Genomic DNA, 16,703 nt, shown 5'->3' with positions numbered 1-16,703 from the left:
CCCCATCTCTACTAAAAAATACAAAAAAAAAAAAGTAGCCGGGCATGGTGGCGGGCACCTGTAGTCCCAGCTGCTCGGGAGGCTGAGGCAGGAGAATGGTGTAAACCCAGGAGGCGGAGCTTGCAGTGAGCCGAGATTGGGCCACTGCACTCCAGCCTGGGCGACAGAGCGAGACTCCATCTCAAAAAAAAAAAAAAAAAAAAAAAAAAAAAAAAAAAAAAAAAAAAGGGAAGATCTCGGGCCGGGGGCAGTAGCTCACACCTGTAATCCTAGCACTTTGGGAGGCCAAGGAGGGCATGAGCTCAGGAGTTTGAGACTAGCCTGGACAACACGGTGAAACCCCATCTCCACTTAAAATATAAAACGAGCCGGGTGTGGGGTGGGCGCCTGTAATCCCAGCTACTCGGGAGGCTGAGGCAGGAGAATCGCTTGAACCCAGAGGCAGAGGTTGCAGTGAGCCGAGATTGCGCCACTGCACTCCAGTTTGGGATAAAAGAGTAAAACGGTCTCAAAAAGACCAAAATAAAACAAAAAACGGGGAGGTCTGGCTCATGTCATTCACCCGCAGCTAGAGCGCCCCGAGGAGCCGACTCAACATTTGCGTTTCTGATGATGAAGCCACAGAAGTTCAGCTCCTGGGGAACACGGCCAGTTCTTTTAATGCTGGAGGAAACCTCGCCAGGGAGGCCGCGGGCGAGGGGCCGCAGACAGGCCGAGGGTCTGCAGGAATCTGCAAGTCGACAGGAGAGAGGGGATGAGAAACGCTGCCGTCATCTCCTGCCTGGGCCGCGCGGGGCCGCCCGGCCGCCGCCATGCAGATGGGGTGTGTAAAACCGCCGGTCAGCCCGCGTCTGCTGGTCGGCAGGGAGCGGAGGCTCGTTAAGAACGTCTGTTAAAAGCCAGGAGCCTCCATCGTCACTCAGTTGAAGATGTGTCAGTGGAGAACGGAACCAAATGTGCTTTTTCTAGGGGAGGAAACAGGCTTTTCACACACCATCTGTCGCCAGGAGCAGGGAGGTGTGGGCCTGGCGGGCGATGGTGGGCAGCAAGGGGACAGCCAACAGTGAAGCCAAAGCATTGCGTCTTGCCAGCGCCTCCTCCTCGCCTCCTGGTCAGATCCTCACCCTCCCCCACCACAGTACACCTGCAGCCACGCCCGCCCCTCCTGGCCTTGGCCGGAGCGTCCTCCAAGGCGCGAGGCAGTAGACAGAGCCCCAGTGCCGGCCACCCTCCCCCTCTCATTCCATCTTGCCAGGTGACTCTGAGTCTCCAGCAGCAGAACCGGGTCCTCCATCCCCGGGCTCCCTGAGCTGTAATGCAGCCGCCTGAGGCTGGGGATGGCCCCGAATAGCCTCAAGGGATCTAAGGAATGGCCCGGAGGAGCCCCCAGTCACCAAGAAGCAGCCTTCAGCAAAGCCGGAGCAGGTTCCAGGCAAAGGAGACCTGAACGTGCATTCCCGTGAGATCGCCTGGAGGGTAAGCCCTGCTATAGGGGACGAGGCCGGCTGCGGGGCAGGGGGTGCCTGATGGAGGCTGAGGCCTGTGCAGAGAGGCCAAGAGGACACCTGGACCCTCGGCTGAGTCCAGCCACCAGAGACCCAGAGCCCCCCATGGAAAGCAGAGCCTCTGCCCCTGCGGACAGCAGGTCATCCCAGGCCGGGGGAGGGGGCTGCCCAGGTGTTCCCACCCCTTCCCCCACCCACAACAAATGGGGCACAGCAGGTGTGGAGGGGGCGGCCTTCTGCACCCCTCCTGGTGCTCAGCTCTGTCCTGGGACCCCCGCACCCCCCAAAAGGCACCAGGCCTCCCCGGCCCTGTTCCTTGTTGGCTTCCAGGCCTGACCCTACGTGACCTCTTCTCTGGGTTCCCCCCACCTCCTCCCAGTGCCAGGGGAGGGACATGGGTGTCTACAGGGAAGGCGACGGGTCCCTTCTAGCCTCAAGAAATGCATGGCAAGCCCTGCTTGAGGGACCTTCTAGGAAATCCTGACCTCCCTCCTCAAAACTGCCCAGACCACCAGAACTAAGGGAAGTCCGAGCAATGGCCACAGCCCAGTGGGAGCTCAGGCAGCTGGACGGGAACCGTCCCGGGATGGGGAAAGGCCCCTTAGTGAAGGCCAAGGACTCCGGTGAACCGTGTCCATTCTGGTTCGTGCCGGTGTGGGGCGTTACCTCCACGGGACCCTGCAGGGAGGGAGGGCACAGACGGGGGCTCGGCACTGTCTCGTTGGTATTTCTGGAAACCCACAGCTGCCCAAAAGAAAACCTGTTATTTGCTTAAAGTACTAAGATTCCTGTCATCCCAGCACTTTGGGAGGCCAAGGCAGGAGGATCATTTGAGACCAGAAGTTTGAGACCACCCTAGGCAACACAGTGAGACCTCGTCTCTATCAAAAAAAATTAAAAACTTTTAAACATTAGCCAGGCATGGTGGTACCCACCTGTGGTCTCAGGAGACTGGGGCAGGAGGATCACTAGAGCCCAGGAGAGGTCAAGGCTGAAGTGAGCTAGGATCGCACCAATGCACTCCAGCCTGGGTGACTAAGGGAGGCCCTGTCTCAAAACAATATATTTTTTGGCTGGGCGCAGTGGCTCACACCTGTAATCCCAGCACTTTGGGAGGCCGAGGCAGACGGATCACTTGAGGTCAGAAGTTCGAGACCAGCCTGGCCAAGATGGAGAAACCCCATCTCTACTAAAAATACAAAAATTAGCCGGGCGTGGTGGCACGCGCCTGTAGTCCCAGCTACTCGGGAGGCTGAGGCAGAAGAATTGCTTGAACCCAGGAGGCAGAGGTTGCAGTGAGCCAAGATCATACCACTGCACTCCAGCCTGGGTGACAGAGCAAGACTCTGTCTCAAAAAAAAACTTTTTAGGGTCGCGGGAGTCACCCATAATTACATCAGCCCGGCATTTCCAGAGACGCCAAAAGGGAAGAGATGGGCCTGGCTGAGCCCCGGCGGCCCACGTGCTACACTCCGAGTTTCTGCACAGCCTGGCTGCGCGCGCAGGCCCCCGTCTCAGCCCCACGTCTCCTCAGCTGCTTCTGGGGTTTCTGTGAATAATTCTCCAACAATTCAGACCTCAGTGACTCTGGACTAAGGAGTCTCGCCTCCCAGAGTGACTGTGCTTATAAATAGGATTTTCTCAAGCTGGTTTCCACTCTGAAAACTGTAATAACATATGTCTGATCCTCGTTTTCAACAAAAAGATTTAAAAGCAGCAAAGCAGGGCCAGGCACAGCGCCTCACACCTGTAATCCCAGCACTTCGGGAGGCCAAGGCAGGTGGATCACTTGAGGTCAGGAGTTTAAGACCAGCCTGGCCAACATGGTGAAAACCCATCTCTAATAAAGATACAAAAAATTAGCCGGGCGTGGTGGCGGGCATCTGTCATCCCAGCTACTTGGGAGGCTGAGGCAGGAGAATCGCTTGAACCCCAGGAGGTGGAGGTTGCAGTGAGCCAAGATCGTACCACTGCACTCCAGTCTGGTGACAGAGCGAGACTCCGTCTCTGAATGAATGAATGCAGCAAAGCAAGGTTGGTAAAGACTCCACAACAGGCATCCGACCCCACAACAAGCATCTGACGGCTGTGTCCAGACCATGCTTCTCAAAGGGGATCCAGAAACCTTCGGGGGTCCCCGAGGTCAAACCTGTTCTCATGACACTTCTGAGAGTGGTTTCCTTCCCATTCTTTTGAGACTGTCTCTCGCTCTGTTGCCCAGGCTGGAGTGCAATGGCACAGTCTTGGCTCAATGCAAACTCCACCTCCCGGACTCAAGCGATTCTCGTGCCTCAGCCTCCAGAGTAGCTGGGATTACAGGCGCCCGCCACCATGCCTAATTTTTTGCATTTTAGTAGAGACGGGGTTTCACCATGTTGCCCAGCCTGGTCTCGAACTCCTGACCTGAGGTGATCCGCCTGCCTCGGCCTCCCAAAGTGCTGGGATTACAGGCGTGAGCCACCGTGCCTGGCCTCCTTCCCATTCTCCTGAAAGCGTGGGGCGGAATGTTCTGGAGGCCACAGGCCTGCAGGCAGATGCAGACATAAGAATCCAGCACAAACAGCCACCCCTCCTTTCTCTTCCCACCACATTTTTTTTTTACGGGGAAACAGTTGTTTTTCATTAAAATGTTATGTTCCCATGCAATGGATTTATTGCTATTTTTACGTGAAAAAGTGAACATTTTTAAAAGCTCTATTTCTAGTAGAGTGAATGTCCTCAGCGGCCGCGCACGTAAACAAAAGCTCAAAAGGTTTCAGGATTGCGAAGGGTCCTGAGACCAGAGTTCAGGAGCCGGGCTGGGCCAGCTTTGGGTGAGGATCCTTCCGGAACCCGGGATCACAGGGACGATCACACGGACCTGTGGCTCCACCCAGTGGTGATGGCGAGGACGGCAGGAGACCCCAGCAGGCAGGAGCACGGCCTGAACCGCCTGGCCCCGGGGATCTGCCCAGGGCAGGCAGGGGTGTCCCGGGCCCTGGGGCACTGGGGACTCAGGGCTGGCCGTCCTCCACGGCGGGACTGTCCTGCGGGTTGCAGGGGCCGGGACAGCCTCCCTGGGCTCCACCAGCCAGATGCCTGCGGCAACACCAGCCAAGACCACAGACGTCTCCACTTGCTGGCCAGCGTCCCCTGGGGACAGAACTGCCCCCCGTGACAGCTGCCCAGTCCACAATACAGACAGGACGGTGCGAGGATGGAATCAGCAGGGAGCAAAACATTCGCACATGATGGCCGAGAGCTCCAGGCACTTACCCCACCTCCACCCTGTCCCATGGGGGCTCCAAGGCGGCCCCTCCCCACCATGGGAGCCGGGGTGGACCCAGGGAGTTCGGGGCACTGGAGGGGGAGGCTGTATCCGCCCGGCATCCTTCCCAGTCCCGCAGCAATGGCAGAGGGGACGTCTGTGTGGTCACCGCCCGTGGCATGGCAGCAGCTGCAAGGTCAGCAGCACTGGAGGGGTTCAGGCCTGGGCGCTCCCTGGGGGTCTTGGCCTCTCCTCGCCTCCTGCCAGCCTCACAGACCCCAGGGGCTCCCACGCGGTCCTTGAGGCCCCCAGCCACGGCTGCACTGAGAAGCACTGCCTGAGCTCTCAGCCCCACTCCTCCCAGCTGCCCTCTGTGGTGCCCAACCCTGCCCACCCACAGCAACCTGGGGGTCCTCTGTGCTCGCCTCACAGACGGGCAGGCAGCACTGGACCCCCAGCTCGAAGAGGCTGGGCCCTGCTGCCGTGGCTTCCCGCTTAGCTGCTCCTCCAGCACGTGGGACCCGTGCTGCCTGCCTGCTGCTCCTCCACACCCACCTGTAGAGGTGCGAGGGAACCTTCCACAGCTCGCCTGAGCGCTGGGCAGGGGCGGAGCCTCTGTCCTCTGCCTGCCTCTGCCAGCTGGTCCCCAGGTTCAGGCTCAGCAGGCCCCCAGGTGCCCGTCACACAGAGGCTGCCCGCTCCCGTGGGGAGGTTGTTTGCAAGCTGCTCAAGCAAAGGCCTCCTTGCCTGCAAACCTGTGGTGACACCGCAGCTCATCAGGGTCCGGAGTCCCAGCCACCGGCGAGGTCACTGTCGGAACTCTTTGACCGAGTGCCTCTGGAAGACGAGCTTTGCCGATTTCCACCTGTGGGTCCAGCCTGTCATTCCCACGCCCACCAGTGCCGAATGTCCAGCCCCAAGACAGACCTGCAGATTCACGTGAAAAACAATCGTGTCGCCAGCACTGCCATTAGGCTTCTAGAACGGTCTCTTTGGAGGGAAGAAAAGTATCCACTGCTTTGAAAAGAGGCCACAGGAGATGGGGAGACCTGAGTGGGAACCTCGCCCTGGCTCTGTCTCCTAACAACAGGGTCCACAGCCCTCTTCACTCGCAGACGCTTCTGCTGGAACGGTCCAGACCCCCAGAAGTCATTTGCCAAACTTCAACTGGAGCACAGAGAATTTACTAGACCAAGGGATTCCACTCTGGGGAAGTTAGCTGAAAGAAATAATCTGAAAGTCTCTCTCTCTCCTCATTCTCTCTCTCTACATACATATATGTATACATATGACGTATATATACACACATATATATGTATATATGTATGAGTATATATACACATACACATAATACACATACATACCTATATACGTATATATATATATACACACACACGTATATAAAGTTATACGTATGAAAAGGTTCACTGTGGTATTTTTTGGTAGACTGGTTTTTAGTAGGATGAAAAATGACATGGTTTTATTCTATATCTTACAAAGCCAAATGTTTACGCACAGAAAAGCAAACAAATCAACCTGGACAAGCCCCTACCTGACCCAGTGAGCGACTGTTTCTCCCTGTGTGGGGGAATCTCCCTAGTTCTGTCAAGGCTTATTCCTTCACTCCAGAGCAGGGACTCATCTGTCATTCAACTCATCGGTGAGGTTTTACTTATACAGCTATGTTATGTTATGTTATGTTATGTTATGTTATGTTATGTTACATTATGTTATTTATTTGATTTTTTGTTTTTGAGACGGAGTCTCGCTTTGCCGCCCAGGCTGAAGTGCAGTGACGTGATCTCGGCTCACTGCAAGCTCCGCCTCCCAGGTTCATGCCATTCTCCTGCCTCAGCCTCCCGAGTAGCTGGGACTACAGGCGCCACCACCACCTCGCCTGGCTAATTTTGTATTTTTAGTAGAGACGGGGTTTGTCAGGCTGGTCTCAAACTCCCAACTTCAGGTGATCTGCCCACCTCGGCCTCCCAGAGTGCTGGGATTACAGGTGTGAGCCACCGCGCCCGGCCACAATTATGTTTTTCATGTGAAGGTGGCTCCTTGTTCTTTTTGCATGTCTGCCTATTCTTGTTTCTCTGTTGCTCTTCCCTCATTTATCTCCTTGGGAACTGTAAACATAGCTCTTTCAAGGCCCCCTTCATGTTATTCTTGGCTGCAAATCCCCAATATGCTACTCTCTGGGCTGACCACATGTGTGCAGCCTGCACGTCCTCCGATGTTGGAATCTATTCGGTTGTTCTTTCCTGCACCTGCCCTGATGGAGTAGGCATCCGTGGTTCCAGGCAGAGGATTTTGAGGATTGTCTCTGACCAACCCCATGATGTGCTCTAGCCTTGAACTGGGTCTTCACAAGAGTGTCTCAAGTCTGAGTTGTTTACACCCCACGCCTGGGAGCAGCAAGACCATGGTCTCTTCTCAGACTAGCAGCCTGGCCGCCTGCTCCTGAGGTGCAGGGTGCCTCCACCCCCAGCCCTGCCCGCTCATTCCAGTTTTCTTGTCCTGCTCTTGTGGGTGCAGAGGCTCTCCGCAGTCCTCCACCTCCCCATCTGGGGAGTGGGACTCAGCCCACACCATTGCAGGCATCTCTAGGGGCAACTGAAGACCATAGTAAGAATTCTCACCACAGAGCTTGAGCCCCCACCAGCCACTGAGTCTCGCCAGTGCCAGCCTCTCTCAGCCTCTCGCATAGGACTAGGCAGGTATCAGACCCCAGCGTTCTGAGGCTATGTCCCACCCTCAATCATGGGAGTACTTGGTACTTTCTATTTTCACCTTTAAGCCTTAGATACGATTTCTAGGCAACAGAAAAAAACCCCATCCAGAACCATATAACCTCCAATTTTTTTTTTTAACTTTTTTAAATTTTTTTTTTTTTTTTGAGACCAGGTTATGAGACTGGCTAATTTTTGCATTTTTGGTAGAGACAGAGTTTTGTCATGTTGCCTGGGCTGGTCTCAAACTCCTGGACTCGAGCAATCCACCCACCTCAGTCTCCCAGAGTGCTAGGATTACAGGCGTGAGCCACGGCGCCCAGCCAAAGCCCTGATTTCAATTAACAGTTTCCATTTAAGTTCACCTATGACTAAGAGCTTTGCATACGCCAGGATTCATGTGTTTTGGTTTGTTGTTTTTTTTGTTTTTTTTTGAGACGGAGTCTCGCTCTGTCGCCCAGGCTGGAGTGCAGTGGCCGGATCTCAGCTCACTGCAAGCTCCGCCTCCCGGGTTTACGCCATTCTCCTGCCTCAGCCTCCCGAGTAGCTGGGACTACAGGCGCCCGCCACCTCGCCCGGCTAAGTTTTTGTATTTTTTAGTAGAGACGGGGTTTCACTGTGTACCCAGGATGGTCTCGATCTCCTGACCTCGTGATCCGCCCGTCTCGGCCTCCCAAAGTGCTGGGATTACAGGCTTGAGCCACCGCGCCCGGCGTGTTTTGGTTTGTTTAGAGAGAAGGCCTCGCTCTGTGGCCCAGGCTGGAATCAGCTCACCGTAGCCTCAAACTCCTGGGCTCAGGTGATCCTCCTGCCTCAGCCTCCTGAGGAGCCCAGACGATAGGTGTGAGCCACCATGCCCAGCTAATTTTTCTTTTTTTGAGAGATGGGGTTTTGCTATGTTGCCCAGGCAGGCCTTGAACTCCTGAGCTCAAGCAATCCTCCCTTCTCAGCCTCCCAAAGTGCTGGGATTATAGGCATGAGCCACCACCGCCAGCCTGGATTATTTTTAATGATGCCCACCTTGCCCCTGGCAGGTACTGCGCAAACACTTTACGCAGTGTCTCAGCCTACCCTCCCGACAGCCCTGGGCAGCATCGTCCTCCCCGTCCTCTGACAAGCAGACCTCAGAGAAGTCGGGCCACTCACCCCTGCCACCCACCTAAGAAGTGGCAGAGCCAGCCAGGAGCCCAAGTCAAACACAGCCACGTGGACAGCCGTCCCTCCACACCGCACCTCCTCCCCGCTGAGGGAGAGGCCAGCCAGTCCCTGCCCACATCAAGTGTCCTGAGAACCAGGTCTGCCTCCCCGCAGGGCAGTCCTCTGGCCACTGGCTCCTCAGTGTGGGAGTCTCCTTTTGGGCGGAGAGCAGCCTGGTGCGGCCCAGAGCGCACTGGACGTCCCAGGGAAGCTCCAAAGAAAAACCCTCCATAGATCCGAGCCTGCTCCAGAGACCAGAGGTTCCGGATCGAAGGGGCACACACAGTTCGGGTTTGTGTTACTTCCCTGGGACATCCTGATGTGGCCTGTTGGGGAGAAGCAGCCAGGGACACCCTATCCTGTTGGCTCCATGTCCCAAGTCACCCAGACCTGTCCTACACCCTCCCCGCTACACCATCTCTACTGAGACCTCTGCAGGATCCATCTGCGACATCATGAAAGGCTCTGCTAACCCTCAAAGCCCAGGTACCATGGGGTCCAGATGTGGGCGACATTTTCCTAGAAAATCACGTAAGGAAGACCTCACTACATCTCCCAGCACTCCTCAGGGAACCGGAGGGGACCCGTTCCTCCCGCACAGCAACCTCTACAGCCTCTCCTCAAATCCCCCAGCCTCTACCACAGCCTCCCTCTCCCCTCCCTTCCTTCTGTTAAATGAAATCTATAGGAAGCCCTTGGTGGCCGGGCACGGTGGCTCACACCTATAATCCCAGCACTTTGGGAGGCCAAGGCAGGAGGATCACTTGAGGTCAGGAATTCGAGACCAACCTGGCCAATATGGCAAAACCTTGTCTCTACCAAAAACACAAAAATTAGCCAGGCGTGGTGGCACGTGCTTGTAATCTCAGACACTTGGGAGGCTCAGGCAGGAAGAATCGCTTGAACCCAGAGACACGGAGTTTGCAGTGAGCCGAGATCATGCCGCTGCACTCCAGCCTGGCCCACAGAGCAAGACTTCATCTAAAAAAAAGTTCGACGTCACCAAACTGAAGCTAAGTTGTTTATCTGAACTTCTGAGAAATCAGGGGAGTAATAACAGCCAAATCCCCAAACAGGCCGGTCCTGGTTGGTACATTAAGGAGTTCTCCGCTTTCACCCTTACAAGAAAAGCAGTTTTGAAGGGAGCGATCCGTGTTTTCTGTCTCTGCTTTCCTCGGCCCTTCCGTCTAGAAAACCAACCTCCTCTCTTCACCCCCCGGAGCACTCCCTGCTCTTTGCAGAGCCCAGCGCTGCCCGAATCGAGCATCACGAATGAAGCCAGAGGATCTTTAAACTAAATTCATCATTTTGTCTTGTGACAATTCTCTGGACCGGCTCATGCCGGGAGGGAAAGACAGCAAATCAGACACTGTCATAGCGGATGAGGAGGGAGATGTCCGACCCGCCGTGGGTCATCTCAAGCACCTACTTGGCTGGATGAAGGGACCCCTAGAGACCTCATAAAGCGCTGCTTCTGGGTGTGTCTGCGAGGGGGTCTCCAGAGAAGCCTGCCTGGGGGTCCAGGTCCTGAAGTGAAGACCCTCCATATGGACGGATACCATCAATCACCTGGGGGCCCAGAGAGAACAAAAAGGGGCCGGACGTGGTGGCTCACGCCTGTAATCCCAGCACTTTGGGAGGCTGGGGCAGGTGGATCACCTGAGGTCAGGAGTTGGAGACTAGCCTGGCCATGGTGACACTCCATCTCTACTAATACAAAAAAATTAGCCAGGCATGGCGGCATGCACCTGTAGTCCCAGCTACTCCAGAGGGTGAGACAGGAGACTTGTCTGAACCTGGGAAGTGGATGCTGCCATGAGCTGAGGTCACCCCACTGCATTGCATTGTCTGTAGCCTATGAGACAGAGCCAGACTCTCACAAAAAAAAAAAAAAAAAAAAAAGAGGGAAAAGGAGTTCTGATCTTGTTCCTGGCACTGGGACTCTCTCCTCCTCCTCCTGCCCTTGGACATCAGAACCCCAGGGCCCCCAGCCTTGGAACTCCAGGACTTAACACCAGCGGTTCCTTGGATTCTCAGCCTTCAGCCCTGGCCTGAGAGTCACACCTTTAGCTCCCCGGGTTCTTCCGTTTCCTGACTTGGACTGAGCCAGGCTGCCAGCATCCCAGGTCTCCAGCTTGCAGACGGCGTCCCTCCCGGGACTTCTCAGCCTCCCTAACCACATGGGCCAATTCCCCTAACAAACCCACTCTCAACCGTCTATCGATCTCTCTCTCTCCAATACAATGGTCTGCCTCTCGAGAATCCCTACTGATGCAACGCGTTTCTGTACACTGGCTTCTGCCTGGGATCTCACAGGTGTGCCGGGGAATAAGCATTCCACAACCCATTTGGGAAACTGTGGAGGACGGTGTGAAAGGAAAGGAGAAGCTCAGGACCCCAATTCAGGCTGCCAAAAGGACAAAACGAAGCTGAAGACCGAGCCGGGCAAGGGACTGCCTCTCCCTGTGTTCCTGGACAGGTAACTACAGACGCCGGATCAGATCGCACTCTCCGTTCCCCTCATCTTGGGGACGCATCATCAGCGATCCCCGCTCCCCGCCCACTCCTTTTCTCTTCCCACCATGGGCTCAGAAACAGGATACCCCACAGCCCACTTTCCCCCTTTTAATACAGAGGCTCAAAACCATCGCTGGAGAAAGACCTCGACCTTGCCGAGACACGCTCCGAAGCCCACCGAGGCCTGTCCCGGGTATTTCTTGGTTTACAACTGAAATGGACCAAAAAGACAGTGGGCATCCTTCTGGATCATCTGATTCTGCAGGGGCCTACGCCTTTCGCCATCTTCGAGACATTTTACGGTCCTGGAGTTGCAGAAAACTTCGAGCAATGCGAGCGACTCTCGACCAGCGTCGCGACCGTCAAGTGCAATCGATCATCGCCAGTGGAGAGTGACCGGATATGAGACCCCTGCCCGACTCCAACATGGCCGCCCAGCCCACGACCGAGGCCTGGGCCGCCGCTGCCAGGAGCCAAGATGGCTGCGTCGCGCGCTGACGTCGCGCGCGCCCGGCCCCTTCCTGCCGGGACCCGGAAATGATCTCCCAAGGCGGAAGTAAACGGCACGCGACGGTCGGTTGAAAAGTTGGCGGGCGCGGGCGAAGGCTGCGAGCGGGGTCGTCCGGGTGGTCTGGGCGACTGCCCCGAGGGCCCGACACGCCCTGCAGCCAGCCCCGACCGTCTTACCTCAGTTTCCTCACCTGTAAGAGGGGTCAGCGGGCGGGTGCCTTTGCCATCGTCCTTCTCTAAATGCAGGGACGGAAGACGGGCGCTGGCGGGACGGCCACAGGAGCCCAGGCCCGGCGCCTGCACGCGGGGCTCGTGCCCGGGAGTTTGACCAGATCGGGAGGCGGCAGGGGGCGGCGGCGAGGGGCCCTGGCGAGGGCACAGGCGGGACAGGGGGCAGCGCTGGCTGAGGCCCGGCGGCCAGAGGGAGCGGGAGGGAAGGTGCAGGGCCTGGGCTGCTGTTTCCTGGGCACATCTAGCTTTCGAGGGTCACACCGCGGGGAAAGGTGACCTTTTGAAAAGGTAATGGGGGCCGCGATCCCTCCAGAGGCTGTAGGGAGGATCCTTCCTGCCTCTTTGAGCTCCTGGGGGCTCTGGGAGCTCCAGGCGTCCTTAAAAGGGTGGTGGCGGCGTGACTCCAAACTTCCCCCCCTCCCCCGAGACGGAGTCTCCCTCTGTCGCCCAGGCTGGAGTGCGGTGGCGCCATCTCAGCTCACTACAACCTCCGCCTCCCGGGTTCAAGCGCATCTCCTGCCTCAGCCTCCCGAGTAACTGGGATTACAGGCGCGGGCCACACCCCTGGCTAATTTTTGTATTTTTAGTAGAGACGGGTTTCCACCGTGTTAGCCAGGTGAGTCTCAAACTCCTGACCTCAGGTGATCCGCCCACTTTGGCGTCCCAAAGTGCTGGGGTTACATATGTGAGCCACCGTGCCCGGCCTCAACTTTTTTTGAGACAGAGTCTTGCTCTGCCGCCCAGGCTGGAGTGCAGTGGCTATCTCAGCTCACTGCAGCTTCCACCTCCCAGGCTCAAGCAATCCTTCCACCTCAGCCTCTCTCCAATAGCTGGGACCGCAGGTGCACACCACCACACCCAGCTAATTTTTTTTTTTTTTTTTTTTTTTTTTTTTTTTGAGACGGAGTCTCGCTCTGTCGCCCAGGCTGGAATGCAGTGGCGCAATCTCGGCTCACTGCAAGCTCCGCCTCCCGGGTTCACGCCATTCCCCTGCCTCAGCCTCCCGAGTAGCTGGGACTACAGGCGCCCGCCCCTGCGCCCGGCTAATTTTTTCTATTTTTAGTAGAGACGGGGTTTCACCATGGTCTCGATCTCCTGACCTTGTGATCCGCCCACCTCGGCCTCCCAAAGTGCTGGGATTACAGGCGTGAGCCACCACGCCCGGCCTAATTTTTGTATTTTTTTGTAGATAGGGTCTCACTGTGTTGCCCAGGCTGGTCTTCAACTCCTGAGCTCAAGGGATCCTCCCGCCTTGGCCTCCGTAAGTGCTGGGATTACAGGTGTAAGCCGCTACTTCCTGCCGCCTACTTTATGTATTTTGCAAATAAAAGGTTTGCAGGTCACATCAAATATCAAGTGATTGATCTGTGGGGACGCAGGCGCCTTCCTCAGAGGCCCCCCTCCCTCCCTTTCTCCCGCCCCAGCCAACCTTGTGCATCTGCACGCACCTGGGCTGCTCAGGGGCTCTCTGCTGCCCACTGAGTGCGAGAAGTCTGTCGGTGCAGGGACCTGGGTGCTGCCACACGGGTGGAGAATCCATGGTGGCCGGTGGGAGGCCTCCAGCACAGACCCTGCACACCTGGAGGCTTCTGCTAGCAAAGCCCTGGGACCTAAGACCAGATTCCCAGGGCTACGGCCCACTTGGGATGACACACAGGGTCCCCAGATGGGTGCGTCTACCCCACTGACCCCCTTTTTGGGGTGCATGTGTCTGTTCTGGGGCTGCTTTGGGCCCCAGCGATTGGGGGTGGACGGTGTCGCCTTGTGAGAAGGAGCCCGTGTGGTAGGAGTGCCCTGTGGGCGCAGGCCAGGCCCTGGAATGGTCTGTGCCTCGCACACTGCTTTGGCAAGTGACTGCGCTGTTCCCGAGCTGTTGAGGAGCTCAGAAATCCAGGCCGGCATCTTTCTGCCCCACGTGGTGGTAGAGATAGCCAGGAAGTGAGTGCCGGCCGCCCAGGGCCCCAGGCCCGTTTCCCGAGATAGGGCTTGGCCACCTGTGGTCTGGTCTCCACATGGCAGGATGCGCATTCGAGGCCTGTGACCCATGGCGTGGGAAGTGGGGCATGCAGGAGCTCCACCCGTGTTGGGGTGACCTGGCTGTCCCCAGCAGCCGCCTCTGCACGGGGCCTTCTGGTCAGTTTGGGCCATCCTAGTGTCTCGCTGGGCTCTGCCAAACCCACCTGCCAATCCGATTTGGAAGACGGTCCCGTCTACATGGTTTCCCCAGGCCTGGAAGCAGCAGCGGCACCACCCCCTGCACTGGGGGTCCCAGGATCCCCGATGGGCTGTGGCGTGACCCATCCAGGCTCTTAGAGGCCAACCTGGACTCACAGGACGTCCTGTGGGTCGTGGTGCAGGAAGGTCCTTGGGCCCTGACGCACTCACAGTGGTGGCCAGGGAGCCCGGAATGTTCGAATGAAGCCGTGGGGACGGACAGAGGCCAAAACACACCATCTTAACTTCTAATTTTCCTTGGGCAAAATCACTGGACCTCTGTCATCCTTTTTTTTTTTTTTTTTTTTTTTTTTTTTTTTTTTTTGAGACAAGGTCTCCCTGTTGTGCGCTGTGGCATGATCATAGCTCACTACAGCCTCCACCTTCCAGGCTCAAGGGATCCTCCAGCCTCAGCCTCCCAAAGTGCTGGGACGACAGGTGTGAGCCACTGCACCCAGTCTAGTCATCCCAAAGCAAGTGTCTGTCGGTGTGGGTGGGGACTCTCCCAAAGCCAGAGGCCCTGTCAGCCTGCTACACGACTCTGGCCACCACCCTGCGGATTACGGGCTCCTAGGAAAGCTGCCCCAGGGACCACGATACCGGAGGTGGCCTGGGGCAGAAGGCGCGACTCTCTCTCCCTCCTCTTCCCCCACAGACCTTGGAAAGGTCTCGCCTCAAGGCCTCCCACCACCTTCAGCTGAGCAAATGTGTGTCTATTTTGGAATATCTGCAACGTCTTTGAGCTGGCGCCCTTGAAAGAGAGTAATTTGGTGTAGCCGGCGGTGGGGCCCTCTGAGCCCAGCAGGCTGTTATTTTGCCCATCGGTTCCCCTTAAACACATTCAAGCTCGGAGTGGGGGCAGCACCCCATCCCCAGGAGCCCAGCTGGCATTGTTTCCGGGGACACACTGACCTCCAGTCCTCAGGCCAGGAGCTAGGGCGTCCGAGGCCGTGGGGATCCACTGCTCAGCCTGCTTCTGTGCTCCCAGGGCCTCCTGCCTCAGGCCAAACTTCTGGTTAGCAAAGAGATACCTGGGTTTTCAGGAGACGGCGTCTCTTAAGCAGGAATCCTCCGGTAATTGCAAATTGTAACCACGCACCGACCTGCAGCTGTTCTGAGTAAACTGAGCTGCGGCAGGCACGCTACCCCGAGGCCGCAGTGCAAGCGTGGCTACGGCCTGGCCCCTAGCAGGCCCCTGACTACACAATGGAGGTCAGGTGTGGATGACAACCATGCACCCGGGATTCCCTTGAAGTTTTCTGTGCTTGTGTTTAAGAGCTTAAATTGTTTTTGAAAATCACTTTAAAACTTTCACAGAGGACATAAGTCATTGCCGTGAGCTTCCTTTGGTTCAGAGGAGCTTCCTTATTTTCCTGGGCCCCACGTTTGCGGTTTTGTTTGCAGGGACTGAGCGAAGTCAGCGTGTCCACACACACATTCACCCATTGCACAGGCTGCCTGGGGCCGGCAGACCACAGGGTCCCGCTAGGACAGCCAGAGCCCTCTGCAGAGCCTAGGGTACAGGCTGGTGGAGGACGGGGCTAGCCCTGGGTCCCCAGCTCAGCACTTTGTTCCTCTGTTCCCTGGGGAGTTGACTGGTGTTGGGGGCTGTCTCCCTCACCCACTCGGAGTTGAGGCCACAGGCAGAGGCCAGTCCCGGGAGACCTTGCGGCCACAGCTTCCCGCTAGGAGGGGGTCAGAGACCCCTGTGCCAATGTGGGACCAAGCCCTAAGGTCAGTGTGAACGCCCCTGGCCTCACGTGCTTCCCCCGCGGTCTCGGCTGGCTGTAGATGGGGTCTCAGGCCCAGCTGCACAGCCCCATGTCTGGCGGGGCAGGAGCCCCTCGGGCCAGGGACAGCCATTTCTAGGCCAGCGGAAAGAGCCCTGCGTGTCTCACCCAGCGGCCCAATTAGTGGCCTAATTTCAGAACGGAGCCCCTGGCCTCCCGGGAGGCTGCAGTCACTCAGGTGGGGAAATGGCTGCCGTTCTTCCCAGCAAGAATCACTGAAGCCAGGTCCAGCTGTGGGGCCGGGGGAGGGAGGTTCTAGACCCCAAGGCTGACTCCAGCTCGAGGGGTCGGGGCCTGGATGTGTTTGGGGGTGTCCAACTTTGGTAGGAAAAATTGGTAGGAAAGTAGAAGTCAGTCTTCGAGACCCCCGTCTTACTGAGGATGGCGTCTCACAGCCCCTCACACGGGAGTGGAGGTTACTGCACCCGCCCAGGTCAGCACAGGACCTGCTTCGGATTCTGGGGGTCCACACGACACGGGGGGGATGACTGGTGCCCCCCACCCCCAGAGACCTGAACCACCACAGAAGTGGGGTGAGAAACAGGACCTACCACACGCCTGGGACATGGGCCTGGAGCAGACCCAAGGCCCTCGGCTCACCCTGGCCCTGCCCCCACTTCCCTCAACCTCCTCCTGCCCTCAACCTTGGGCAGGTAGGCGGGCCAGGTCCACCGTGCAGGTACACACAGCCGCTTCTCCCCTGAGACGCTGAGGACCGGCAGGATGTGCCTGGACCACAAGGCGGTGCTCACTCCAGGACGTG

The 16,703-nt window shown here is 57.2% G+C and overlaps 1 protein-coding gene and 2 long non-coding RNA genes across 3 annotated transcripts in view; all 3 read left to right on the top strand.

Moving 5' to 3' along the window:
* The window catches only part of GNG13 (G protein subunit gamma 13), a 45,820-nt gene that overhangs the window by 23,806 nt on the left and 5,311 nt on the right, over window positions 1–16,703 (top strand). The gene's annotated exons all lie outside the window — the stretch shown is intronic.
* On the top strand, window positions 589–4,151 carry LOC144337835 (uncharacterized). Its single transcript, XR_013411432.1, has 2 exons — window positions 589–3,226; window positions 3,942–4,151. It is a non-coding gene; the product is annotated as an uncharacterized LOC144337835 (long non-coding RNA).
* Window positions 7,609–10,329, top strand: LOC144337827 (uncharacterized). Its single transcript, XR_013411424.1, has 2 exons — window positions 7,609–7,953; window positions 9,647–10,329. It is a non-coding gene; the product is annotated as an uncharacterized LOC144337827 (long non-coding RNA).

Source organism: Macaca mulatta, chromosome 20 (genome assembly GCF_049350105.2).
Source record: "Macaca mulatta isolate MMU2019108-1 chromosome 20, T2T-MMU8v2.0, whole genome shotgun sequence".
NCBI classification, from domain to species: domain Eukaryota; kingdom Metazoa; phylum Chordata; class Mammalia; order Primates; family Cercopithecidae; genus Macaca; species Macaca mulatta.
The sequence above is the reverse complement of the archived record's forward strand: the minus strand, read 5'-3'. Positions and strand labels throughout refer to the sequence as shown.